This window comes from Lates calcarifer, linkage group LG2 (assembly GCF_001640805.2).
Source record: "Lates calcarifer isolate ASB-BC8 linkage group LG2, TLL_Latcal_v3, whole genome shotgun sequence".
NCBI lineage: Eukaryota > Metazoa > Chordata > Actinopteri > Centropomidae > Lates > Lates calcarifer.
This window is the reverse complement of record NC_066834.1, coordinates 16,026,898-16,039,951: the sequence shown is the minus strand read 5'-3', so window position 1 is coordinate 16,039,951 and position 13,054 is coordinate 16,026,898. Positions and strand designations below refer to the sequence as shown.

Genomic DNA, 13,054 nt, shown 5'->3' with positions numbered 1-13,054 from the left:
TAACTTTACGGTCGGTCTATGTTCATTCAAATACTACTGTACATTTTGTACTGCAATCTTAAAATGTCTATCCCTGTCATCTCCTCCAACCTAGGAGGACACACACACAGAGAGAGAGACTGTGTAGGTGGTCCTGTAGGTAGAGGAACATGGAGTATTTTCAGTCTGCCGAAGAAACTCTCCCTTCAGCATCCCAACCAAACATGAATACAAACTACACTTTTTTACAGTCTGAGACTGGTGAATTTTAAAGGGTCAGTCCACCCAAATGTAAAGAAACTTGTGATGGCACTTCTCCCCACCTGATCACCACCTCCTCCAGGTGTCCTTGAGCAAGACACACTGAACCCCACAAATCCCTCCTCAATCAGGTCAGCACCTTACACTGCAGCTTGCTGCCACCATTGTGTGAGTGTGCATGTATGTGGGTGAATGAGAGGCAATACACACTCACCAGCCACTTTATTAGGTACACCTCGCTAGTAATGGGTTGAACCTCCTGCCTTGATTCCTTTGTGGCATAGATTCAACAAGATAGCTGGAAACATTCCTCAGAGATTTTGGTCCATATTAAGTTGCTCTATTGGAAGATCTGTTGACTGTGGAGGCCATTTGAGTACAGAGAACTCATTGTCATGTTCAAGAAACCAATTTGAGATGTTGTGAGCTTTGTGACATGGAGCATTATCTTCTGCAGACCTTGGTTGTAAACAAGTGGTTGCTTGAGCTGCTGTTGCCTTCTTATCAGATTGAAGTAGTCTGGTCATTATCCTCTGACCTCAACAAGTCACTTTGACCCAGAGAAGTGCTGCTCACTGGATATTTTCTCTTTTTCAGAGCATTCTCTGGAAACCTTAGAGATGGTTATGTGGGACAATCCCAGTAGATCAGCAGTGTCTGGAATACTCAGACCAAAAACTGCAATGACCTTTCTTCCCCATTCTGATGCTCGGTTTGAACTTCAGCAGGTCATCTTGACCATGTCTACATGCCTAAATGCAGTGAGTTGCTGCCATGTGATTTGCTTATTAGATATTTGTGTTAACAAGCAGCTGAACAGGTGTACCTAATAAAGTGGCTGGTGAGTGTATGTACCACGAGAAGTAAGTGAAACAAACAAAAAACACTGCCATTTTGATGAACTGAGCCTTTAATCATTTGCATGTTTGCTCTATTCATTTTTCCCCTGTAACATATTTACTGTCTCTTTTATTATTTTTTGCCACAGTGGAAAATAACATGGAGACAGCGTTTTGGCATTTTTACCTCTACAACTATCCACTGTGTCCAATGAAACTCAAGTTAGCAGCTCCTCAAGGCAAGGTGAGGCAGGTTTTACAGCTGTTTTTTACAGACACCACTGTAGTTGTTGAGTAGATTCTCATCCTCACCTTCATCCCACTGCTGCACACACACACATACACACACACACACACACACACACACAGATTAACCAGTGCCTAGCAATGTAGGGAACATGAGGTCATAGCACAGCTGGTGAGCTGCATATTTCTACTATCTTTTGCTTAAGTTTTAAATAATGGATGGAAGTTGTGATAAAAACCATGTTTCGCTGCAAGCATCCTCACAATCACCTCGACCTGACTGCCCACTGCCAGCTGAGAACAGATGAAGAGATTTAATCAATTCTTGCAGGAAAAAAATGCTCAAACATTAATTCAAAACATGGGGAGTTGGCTGCTGTTGATGAATATGAGGATTCAAGTTAAAGCCAAGACAAACAAGGCTTGTGTTAATGTGATGTGTGGGGGGTGATACTCTCCTCTGAAATTATGATTTAAAGTCCCCTAGGTCTATGTGAAAGCTGTTTTAGATAGGATCAGTCCTGTCACATATTACACAGGCCATGAGGCAATAAAGTCAAGATATGTTGTGTTATATTAAAGACTCAACTTTCTCAAGTGCAAAACTCTTGTTATTATTGCAACCTATGTGCTACTACACATATTCTGACAGAAGAAAATCAGTGTTTCCTGGAGATTGCATGGCTGTAGCCAGTTTGGTGGTGGCCATTAGTCAGTCCAAAGCAGTAGCTACCGGCTATTCTTAAACGCAAATTAGCGATTGTGATTTTTCTTTGTTGTACCAATGTACTTGTAGTCTCCAAGCCCAAGATCAGCTTATATGCAAGTTCTTTTACAGACTGAATAGTACTCGCAATGACTATTAAACTGAGCCTGATGTGTACAGTTGGTGGGGTACTTCTTAAGAATGACGACATTGACAAAAACTGCTTTCATTCACAAAGACAAACAGAAAATGAGTGGCGTGTGGCAAAAGTTAACAAAGTCCAAACCACTGGGACTCAGCCACTGTGATGGGTGTAAAAATTATTAAGTGAATATTATGGGCTTAAGTATGTATCACTAGAAACTGGATTTGAAATTGCATTTTTGAATTGAATAATTGCATTAAAAAACAGAATTTGAATTGCATAATTTGGAACTGAATGTAAAATTCAGTTCTCTACACATTTTCACATTCAGTTCTCACATTTCAGTTTTCTGTTGCACACATCCAGGGAATTGAGGAAGAGCTGGTATGATGGACAGCAGTTGTTTAACGTAGCAACAGGAGCTGTTGGTCAGATGATGTGTGGGGATGACTGACTCGAATAAAGCTTATATATATCACATGTTTATATAAACTTGTGGATTAGGCCTTAGGTCGGACTTTGACATGCTAAAAACTGACAGTGCTCAGCTTGGGGTACCACGTCCAAAGAACTGTGGGGAGTAGAGGGAGTTCTGTGAATCTGCACTCGATTGCTCTTCCTCAGTGCCCCGGATGTGTGCGACAGGAAAACTGAATTTTTGAGAAATGAAATTGAAATGTGAGAACTGAATGTGTGAATGTGTAGAGAACTGAATTTTACATTCAATTACAAATAATGCAATTCAAATCCAGTTTCTTAATGTAATTATTCAAATTAAAAATACAATTTCAAATTCTAGATTAATCATATCTAAGACAGCTTTCATAGACTTAGAGAAGTATTCGCTTTCAAATACATATCCATAGAAAGCAAACAGGACAGGACATGATGACAGGAGAGATGACTGACAGCCAACAGTCAGATAAGAGATGATCATCAGTTGCAGATTCACATGTTTTATTCAACACACAGCACAAAGGACACACTATGGTAACACAGCATGTACACCCTTTGTGTTAATGGATGAATATTAAAAAGTATAGCCTACTGGGAGTAGGTGGTACGACACATGCTATCCTGCATCCTGATATGAAACTGTGTGTGTGTGTGTGTGTGTGTGTGTGTGTTGGGATGAGAAACTGACAAAGTAATTTCTCTGTCCTGAAAATAATCCCTGTGGAAGGACTACAGGTCTGACAGCCGCTCTGGACTGGGCAAGAGAACAAGAGAAAGGAAACCCATGAGAGATAGAGGTAGGGAAGGAGTGGGAGACAGACATGAATAAAAATTAAGGGGAAAATCCAGTGAAATGAACGGAATACATAATGTCACCATGCTTCTGTCCTTTGTTTATGCTTTAATAAAAAAAAGATCAGATATCCACTGAGTTCCTGCTGATACCAAACAATATGCATTCACATATCTGCATCACATATTGAAGTTATTTAGAGCTACCAAAGCCTGCCACACTCACATTTGCATTATTTTTAAAGCTCCCTAAGTCCACATAAGAGCTCCATATGAGCTATATAATGGGTTGCCAGTTGTACTGATCTCACTGAGAATCAACAGCCAGCAATACCATGTTTCCTTGTCCATATTGTTGTGAGTCCTAATGGCTCAGGTTAGTTCTGACTAAACATTACACAAATTTTACAAGTGAACTCAAAAGTATGTGGATTTTTCTTTAAGTCCTGTCTTCTGTCTGTTTTTTCTGTCCTCCCTCTCTGCCTGAGGGGGCGCTTTTCATTTGTTCCTGTGATTTTTCTTCAAGGATGTTGAGTTGTAGGTGGGGGCTGCTGACTGGACCACGGTTGATGGTGCCGGTTTTATAATGCTTCCTAGGGAAATTGGGCTTCACTTTTTTCCTGACTCCCAACCTGACTGTGCCATGTTGTTTTGTCAATTGAAGTGTCTTGAGTTGTAAAAAAAAAAAAAATAGGCTCCTAGAAGTGGTCCAGGTGACTGTAGGGGTGAGAAGCCCTTTTTCCTGTAAACCTGTTTTCTCCTGATTAGGGAGTTCGGTCCCTGTATTTTATTTAGTTTTCTTTCATTGGCAGGTAAGTTAGTAGACCCTTTAGTAGACTGTTTTGTCTGTTATTTTAGCCTTGCTCACCTTGACACCAATTTTACATGTACTGACAAATCAGTTGTGTTTTTGGACTGCCAACAGCTGTGGCACTGCCTGTCCTTGAGAGTGGGGAAAGAGGAAGTCACTCTTATGCTACGCTCAAGTTTCCCTTAGGCCGGGCGTAACATAAAATTCTCTGAACAGTTGAAAGGCTGCTGACTCCCTAGCCAGCCCACACTTTTCTAACCAGCTACATCTAACATCTGTATAGTCCAGTACATTGGCTGTTTGTGGCAAATAAACACAGACTGCTACAACAATTTAGTTGTCAAATTTGTGAGGGGAAAAGTCACATCAAGTTTGATCTGAGGTATAACACCACAGAAGTGAAGGAGAGAGACAGACCAGTGAATAGAATTGGGACATCTGTTCGTTTATATCAAGTCATGATAACAACTAAATGGAGAAAGGTCCACACTTGATCCCAACAAGCAAAGCCTCCTTCCCAACATCCTACTGTGCCCTCAGTTACCAGAGGATCCACTCCCAATTATGTTACCCCTCAGGACTCCAGGAACCAAACACCCCAGAGTCTTACCTCACTCACAATCAGTTTTCCTTCTGCTAAAACAACCAACCACCTTTCACTAATTCATTCTAATATGTAGTTCTCCATAAACAACGGGAGGATTGATAAAATGTAATGCTTCTTTTGTGAAATCATCATAAAAGTCTGCATCCATTACAAATGAAATGGCCTTATTCAGCTTCCAGGTTTTACGTGGTCTGGGCACTTCACCTCAGAGCTACAGAGAAAACACTTCTGGTAGGGATGATGGTAACACAGGAGGGAGGAGATGGGGAAGGAGAGGTTCAATTAGGGAAGCATTAAGTTAATGGAGGGTACAGTACGACCAGAGAAAATAACACAAAAAATTCACAGCAGCTTTAACAGAAACTGAGATATGTTACCGGACACACTGTTAGACTGACGGGTGTAACGTGGCCAGAGCAATGAGCAACCAAGCAGCAAAGATAAGAGATACCATCATACAGAAAATGGGGATATTGGGGATTAACCACTTTCAATTTAAGCCTTACCTCAACCTTAATCCAAATCCTATATCACTACTCATGAGTCTGGACCAACAATATTCACTTTGATGACTTCAGTCATGCTTTTACGCTTTTACGCACACACACATTTATACAAGGTGGAAAACAGCTATATATATATATATATATATATATATATATATATATATATATATATTCTTTCCAGTTTATTTAAACTGCTGCCCAGTGAAAGTAGCTAATGGCTGCTACAGAAGTTACTGGAAATCATTATCAATTTGAAGACAAGAGAGCAGCAAAAATCCTCTTACAATACAACACACAGTCACTCTCTGCCTGTTGCTGCATCCTACACTCACTCTCTCTCTCTCTCTCTCTCTCACACACACACACACACAGTCTGTGTAGCTATCCTCCATTCACCATGAACAGCCTGACCTTACCCATAACAAACCTTAACCTAACTTCAATTCACACTTTAACCAGGACCTCAGACATTATGTTTTGCCTCAGTAGGACCAGGTTTTGGTACTGGTCTTGAAAAGGTCAGTGTTTATACTCGACTAGGTCCCAAAGAGGTAACAAAAACACACACTCTCACAGGGTGTTCTTTTTGTTAACCTGAACAGTATTCCCTGCAAATGTTCCCTGTCTCCGGCAATCTGACTGTGGTCGCAGGCAAAACCACAACTGCTCTCGCTTTCACCTTTATTATTCATCATCTCCATCACACACACACACACACACACACACACACACGAGTCATTCCATATGTGGATAACAAAGCTTGCCTGTCCAAACACATATCTTGGCACATTAGAGGAAAAGCTTGATAAACACGCAGGACTTCCAAGTACGGTGTGTGCGTGTGTGTGTTCCACCACCATTAAAACAGGGTCAGTTGTATCATGTTGAGATCTGCCGTTTCGAGAGCACAAGCACACTCCTTTATCTCTGTCGACAGCTCCATGTCTGCTCTGATTCTGCTTAAAAACTACTAATCACTGCTGAGACATTCTTGGCCTGTTGCATAAAGGCCCTGCAGCAGCTTCACGCACACTTGAAGCTACAAAACAGCAACATCAGGTGCTCCATGTTGGAACAAAAGAATTAATGTTTTTCCCCCCTAAAGGAATGTTCCACTGAATGTCTATCTTTTTAGTATCAAACCCACAAACCTGTAGGCTTGATAGGTGGGTCTTGCTTGGCTTCACAATGGCTAGATCAAAACATGAAGCTTCACGCGATCCATAATGAAAACATTGATCAGACGTCATACATGTTGTAATGTCCCTCACCAAGTAAGAGCGAAGACGTCAGCTGGTCTCGTCACAACTTTTATTAAGTGCGATAAAACAGGCTACTGTGGGCCGAAGCCAATGCCGAGACTGAACTAACCCTGGAATAACAATCAATTTCACAGTCTGAACGTTTCCTCACTAACCCAACACTAACATAATGCATAAAATCACAGTCCATCACAATATAATTATTTGTAAGACGTGTCTTTATTTTGACATTCCCCAACACATCTTTCTCTGCCTGAGCGTGCACACCTCCACACAAAATGCGAGTGGTGATTTGATGAGGAAAAATGTCGCCTATATGTGAAGGTGTAGTGTGTAGCGATGATCCAAGAAGACTGAACTACCTTGGTTATAAAAATATTTAGTTTAAGACTCTATATAAGAGTGAGGTTTACACAGTATCCTGCTTTAATGTACACAAATAGGAATTTAATGTTCTTTCAGTTTTCTTCAATATATCAGAATTTTTATTAAAAGACTGTTTTTCGTTTAAAGGTCTGGTTGAGCTCAGGAATAAAAATGTCAAATGATCAAAATCATATCATAGCAGACTTTGTGATATCAGCAAACATTGAATCGTTGTGCATTGAATCAATATTATATTGTATTATCATCATTTACACTCCTAAAATAACGGCTACATTTACATGTGGTGAACAGGTGCTAGTTTGTGGCAGGGCCATTTTTTCCTTTCTTGTATTCTACAACATAATCTGCATGTCAGCTTTTTGCCCATTTAGCAATGTGCTGACAATATGTGAGTTATTTATATCAGAGATCTTTTCTTGGTTTGCAAAGGTGGTAAACCCAATGCCTGCAAACCAAAATGTGGGTAAACAAGAATTCCATTGGGTGTATGCTACGCTACACCCCTCTTCTCAGTGCTTTGATCTAAATTGGACTCTTGGGATTCAAACAAAACACGGTCTGGAGGACGTGGCTGCATTATGTGATTTTAATGTCAGCTTTTAAGCAGCTGCTGTATTTAGCCGCTGCGGTGGCGTGTAGATGTGCAGGTAGAGATGGATATCTGTGTTTTGCTTCTGTGGATCACATCAATCGACAAAAATAACAGACTGGCACACAAAGCATGAGCAGCTGTCTGTTGTAATGCCAGGGCAGGGCCTGGAATCAGTTTACACCCAGTTATCCACGCAGACCTGTCATTGCTATTTCATCAATTAAAAACATTTTTGGGGGGTGGGGGTGTAGTTGGGTCTTGCCACTTGTGTTACAAGGAAGCAAGTACGGGCAGGAAAACAGCTGTTCTAAACAATTTCACAGCTAATTAAAGAGTTGATGGATGGGTCCAAAATAAAAAAAAAAACAGATTTCTAGATTCTGTCTGGGAAACCTCATCTACAAACATGGAGCTGCTATTCTCCAAAGCAAACCAGAGGAGAGGAGCAGAGAGCAGGCTGCAGCCGGCAGGCCTGACCATAGGGGAAGGAAATTTTCCTCTTTCAATTGAAGCTGGAGAGCTGATGGTTTCCTGAAGTAAACTGTGGCCTTTGGCTGCCGGCCCAATCATCGACGGTGGCAGCTCTCTGCCAGTTCTTCCCTTTGACTGTATGTCCCTGACTGTATGTGTGTGTGTGTGTGTGTGTGTGTGTGGAAACTCCAGCCAGTACTGGAAAGTCGAGGCTTTTTCTCTGCCAAGAGTTGTGCTCCTCGCATTGGAAAAGGACGGTTTTCAATAGACATAATACGAGAAAGGCCAAAAGGTTTAGGGTGAGTGTGGGTTTTAGAAAATGTGGAGGTCCCTAAATAACTTTTATAGTAGTAATGACAAAAAACTTTTTCCATTTAACCAATAAATATATATAAAAATATCCACTATACAAAAGAGGTATAAATATAGGAATATTTCATAGCTATATATATATATATACATATATATATATATATATATATATATATGCATGCGTTTATAGAAGTATTTGGACATAATGACTAATATTTTCTCACCATTAGTCTTTCTTCCCAGGAATACAACTGTGATCCCTGGTTTCTTTAGCCAATACTTCAGGTTCAGCAGCAGAAAAACTTCCACTCTTTTGTGCTCCATAGCTGCCAGACATGCTCAAGATGCATCTTTAAAAGCCTAACATCAGGTCTTAATTAGTGGCAGAGCATTCAAATTAATTCCACAGCAGCTTCGCTCATTTACATCACTCATACTTAATACCCTGCCAAATTAAAAAGATTCAGAGACACAACATGTTGAGGCCTTGACAGTAATTTGTGGTAGGCTTGGGGTAGTCAACTCCCCTTACCATTTAGTGCAACAAATGTCAAAGCTTTCATAATCTGGATTAAGATGGATCACCGCACAGTTCTATCAATCACTATCCACAGCAGCAAAACAGACATTCATCTATATGAAAATCTCCCCCATTATCACTATAAATTGGCTCTGTAATTTTTGCTGAACAGCAACCACAAATAATGAAAATATAATGAATGAATTTCCCTCATTGCCACAGAATCTCTTAGTCAGCTGCTTCAGTCCTTTTTTCCACCTGGAGTTAATGCGATTTGTAGGAAAAACACATATTAATGCAGGTGTAATGCAGTCAGCCATCTGAAGTCAGAATTACATTTATACAGTATGAGCATGTTGTTTGGAAAAGGTTTAGGTGGATGATGGGTATACAAAGTGCACAACTGTCACATCAGAGACCAGAGTTCAGTCTGTGGTTTAGGCAAAAGAAGCACTTTGGTTAAGTTTGGGAAAAGGTTGTGGTTGTGGTTTTGGTTCTGTATTAAACCAGACCAAGGTGTTTCCCTAAACTCAACCAAGTGCTATGAGTGTCTAAACACAACAACAACAAAAAAATGTGTGTGTGTGTGTGTGTGTGTGTGTGTGTTAGAGCATTTCATATGTACACACACACACACACACACACCTATTTACACATCAGTGATACATCGGAGGCAATTCAGGGTGTAGCATCTTGCCCAAGGATACAAGCAAACTGGAGGAGCCAGGGTTCAAACCACTGACCCTCTGATTAGTGGGCGACCAGCTCTACCTCCTGAGCCCTTAGTAATGGTGTAGTCACTGTAAGTGGATTTTGTACTGCAAGACTGGATATTTTGGCTAAGAAAGCACATAAAATAACCTTTCTTCATTAGGTTAATTTAAAAAGTAACCCAGGTGCAGTTGTCTAACATAGGGGTGACCATGTGTAACATACGAACATCCCAAACCTTTACGAGCATTGTGGACATTCCTAAAATAAGGGGGGGGAATTAAACCGAGAACATGAATCTTTCAAACATATCCCGGGATAGTCATTGCCAGCCATTATTAGCAATATCAACTGATAACAACACTCTACGCTGTGTTTTGTCCACAGATAAAAACTGAGTACTGTGTGTATGGCTGACTTAATGTGAAACAAATAAGACAGAACCGCTACAAACAGTAAAATTGTTCACTGCTGTTGAGGTTGCTCTGACTTTCCAAGGTGGAGTCCGACTTTGTGCGTTCCAGTTGAAACTTTCAACTAGAAACTCCTAAATTCCAACTTCCAAGTACAACTAGAATGCACCATTAATCAGAATGTTTGCATATGGGTCTAACCCAGCTAGAAATTGTACAAGGTGACATCTTTGACACCAGCAGGTTGTTCCAGAAGGTTCCAGAAGCTGGGATGGTCCCCGAAACATTCACAGAACATCCTGAGAGTTCGCCGAATAACAACCCTCTACCCTTTTCCACTTCAGTGTTACAAAGGGACATCCTTGACACCAGCAGGAACCTTCTGGGAACATTGACTGTCTTAAAACACATTTGCTGTTCCAAATTAGTTGAATGTGAACATAATTTCTAGGTCACAGGGTTGACATATTGGTCACAGGAGACTGCTGCTGGTTTCTGGTTTCCAACAGCAGGTCAGCTTTGTTTCTTTAAGCAGTAACATGTTGCAGTCCTTCCTAGACGGCGTCTGTGTGCTGCAGCTGGACTCAGACCAGTCGCAGCAGATCAGACACATCGGAGCAGGTGCAGATTTATAAGTGATGCAAAAAGGGAAAGGGAATCTCTCTCAGCCTCACACACACACACACACACACACACACACACACACAGAAAACAGTTCTTGCAACAGCTTGTACATTTGCAAGTCAGCTGTAGATGAAAGGCATTGCCACTACATCACAGCTTGTGTAATCCCTACTCCAGCTTCACGCCCTGGGAGACAGCTCTCTCTCTCTCAGCTGGTTAATTTTCTACTACTTCCTATTCTCTGTTTTCATCATCAACACCCAACCAGACTGACAACCTGCTCTATCCAGTGCTGACTCTTATTTTGGTAGTGTAAGCTTCAGTTTTTACAGAGCAGGCCATCCTCCTCCTCCTCCTCCTCCTCATCTCTCTCATCATTGCCATCACTGCCACTCTCTCCCCCTGCCCGCTCCTTTTCTTTGTTACAGTGCTGTTTCTCCTCCTCATCTTCATGTCATCCTCTCTGGAGGACACTGAAGGTGATGAGGGAACACAGGGAGACAACAGACAGCTCAGAGCCACCATCAATTCATCAGATTCCACTTGATCCTTACGGTCACAAACACAGAATAACTACCAGCTGCCTGAACTATGGATGAGATCCACTGCATATTAAGACCAAACGAAAGGCGCAAGCAGCAGGTAAAAACTGTAAGTCATTACCAGAGTGCCATAGTGAATCAAACCAGTTTAATGCGGTTTGGGTCAACTGTAGAGTTAATGAGATGGAATTTATTTTCAGATATTGGAATGAAAACTGCATGTACTTAAAATAATCTAAAGCAGCACATGGGAGCACCAAGGAATACATATATAACTAAATAAAAATTATTAGGCTATTGGTATACAGTACCCTGGTCCTCAAATCAGAAAATTTAACATCAATATTGAGCATTTAAGCCTGATCTTTTCAGCTTTTACAGTCTAATTTGTTCAACTTGACTATATAGATCGAGAAAATATATTGTGGGGAGGGGTACACAGTTATGTAGAAGACAGTTTACAGAAAATATATATTCTATAAGTTAGACTTGCATAAATATGGAGGGAGAATGGTTTGGGGATGAGGTGTGATGGGGCTTTTTGGACTCCTCCTTTCCAAAATGATGTACAAAGGTCTGTACAGACAACACAAGCATCACCCCACGTATGGAGGACAAAAATGGTCCACTAACCTGGTGGAGGGAGCCTGGAGAGTACAGTGCACTCGTTTGCTCTGGAGCCGAATGGCAGCGCGGAACCACCGGTGAACAGTGCGCACCATTCATAGAGTGGAGGAGCAGGGAAACCTGCAGACGGCTGCTCTAATTCACCCCTGATTTGGCGGCGAGTAGCAGCTGGATGGATTCTTAGAAAAGAATATGTTTCCCCTTTGTTTAGGATGGCAACCTCTCACGCAAGTTATTTTTAAAGCTCCATCTGCCTAGAGATGCAGCGCATGTCGCCCGAGAATAAAAAGCAGGGTTCTGGCAGCATCTTGAGGTAAAGACACAACATAACACCAGCGCTGGTCGCGCTGGATCCGTGTGGAGACTTGGTTATTTGCAGTAATTCTTGCATTTCGGGTCCGGCTGCACGCGGTGCGACCACGCAGGGACGAACAGTTGAAGGCAGCCGGGGGGGTTCAAAAACCGCAGGCTGGAACGGTGCTAACAGCGTGCACTGACCGGGAGCCCACTTACCTTTGCCCCCAAAGTCGTGGCAGGACGGGTGGCGTGCGTTCAGTCTAGATAAGATATAAGGCTACGAACCGCGACCGTCCCCGGTACGCTGTGACATGCTACCGAAGAGTGTTTCCTCCCTGCCGGCGCAGAAACAGCACTTACCGACACTGCGTTTAATCTGGTCTGGCACACCTGTAGCTCGCAGCGGCAAAATGACACTCCCGAGGTAGCCACTCTGTATGCACCACAGTATCAACAACACATGCACAACATGCTGAGAAGGTGTGAAAGAGTCTACAGAGACCTACCGACCTGTAGCGTCTGAGCCGTGTCTGATCCCGGAGACGCGCAGTTCGGGGCAGTGCAGGGATGGAGCGGAGCGTTGCTCATATATCAGCCGGTGCCGGAGCGCGGAGACATGGCCAGTCCCTGTCCGAAGCGCACGGTGCTGCGCCGCCTCTATTTACTCCAGCTGGACGAAAGACACGCCCACTGTGTGTGTGTGTGTGTGTGTGTGTGTGTGTGTGTGTTTGTGCGTTGTGAAGGGGTATTCCTTCATTCTTTGGAAACCTACCTATTTGCAGGGGTGTAGCCAGGATTTTAGAAATACTGAGTGCATCAAATAAGAGCAATTATTAATTGATAAATAAATAAATAAAATAAGCTCCTATATGTTAGAAGATAATTAACAGAATAATGATTTTAAAAGTAAACCAATAAAAATGAAAAGAGTAAAAATAAGTCTCTAGA

The 13,054-nt window shown here is 41.9% G+C and overlaps 1 protein-coding gene across 2 annotated transcripts in view; it reads right to left on the bottom strand.

The window, feature by feature from the left end:
• cemip (cell migration inducing hyaluronidase 1) overlaps positions 1-12,809 on the bottom strand; it is a 148,437-nt gene extending 135,628 nt beyond the window's left edge. Inside the window, exon 1 of one of the 2 annotated variants that reach the window (XM_018692837.2) lies at positions 12,613-12,809. The gene's annotated coding sequence lies outside the window, so the exon portion shown is untranslated. The remainder of the gene's footprint in view (positions 1-12,612) is intronic. The other variant, XM_018692839.2, reaches the window with a different exon arrangement.
• Between the last annotated feature and the right edge of the window lie 245 nt (positions 12,810-13,054).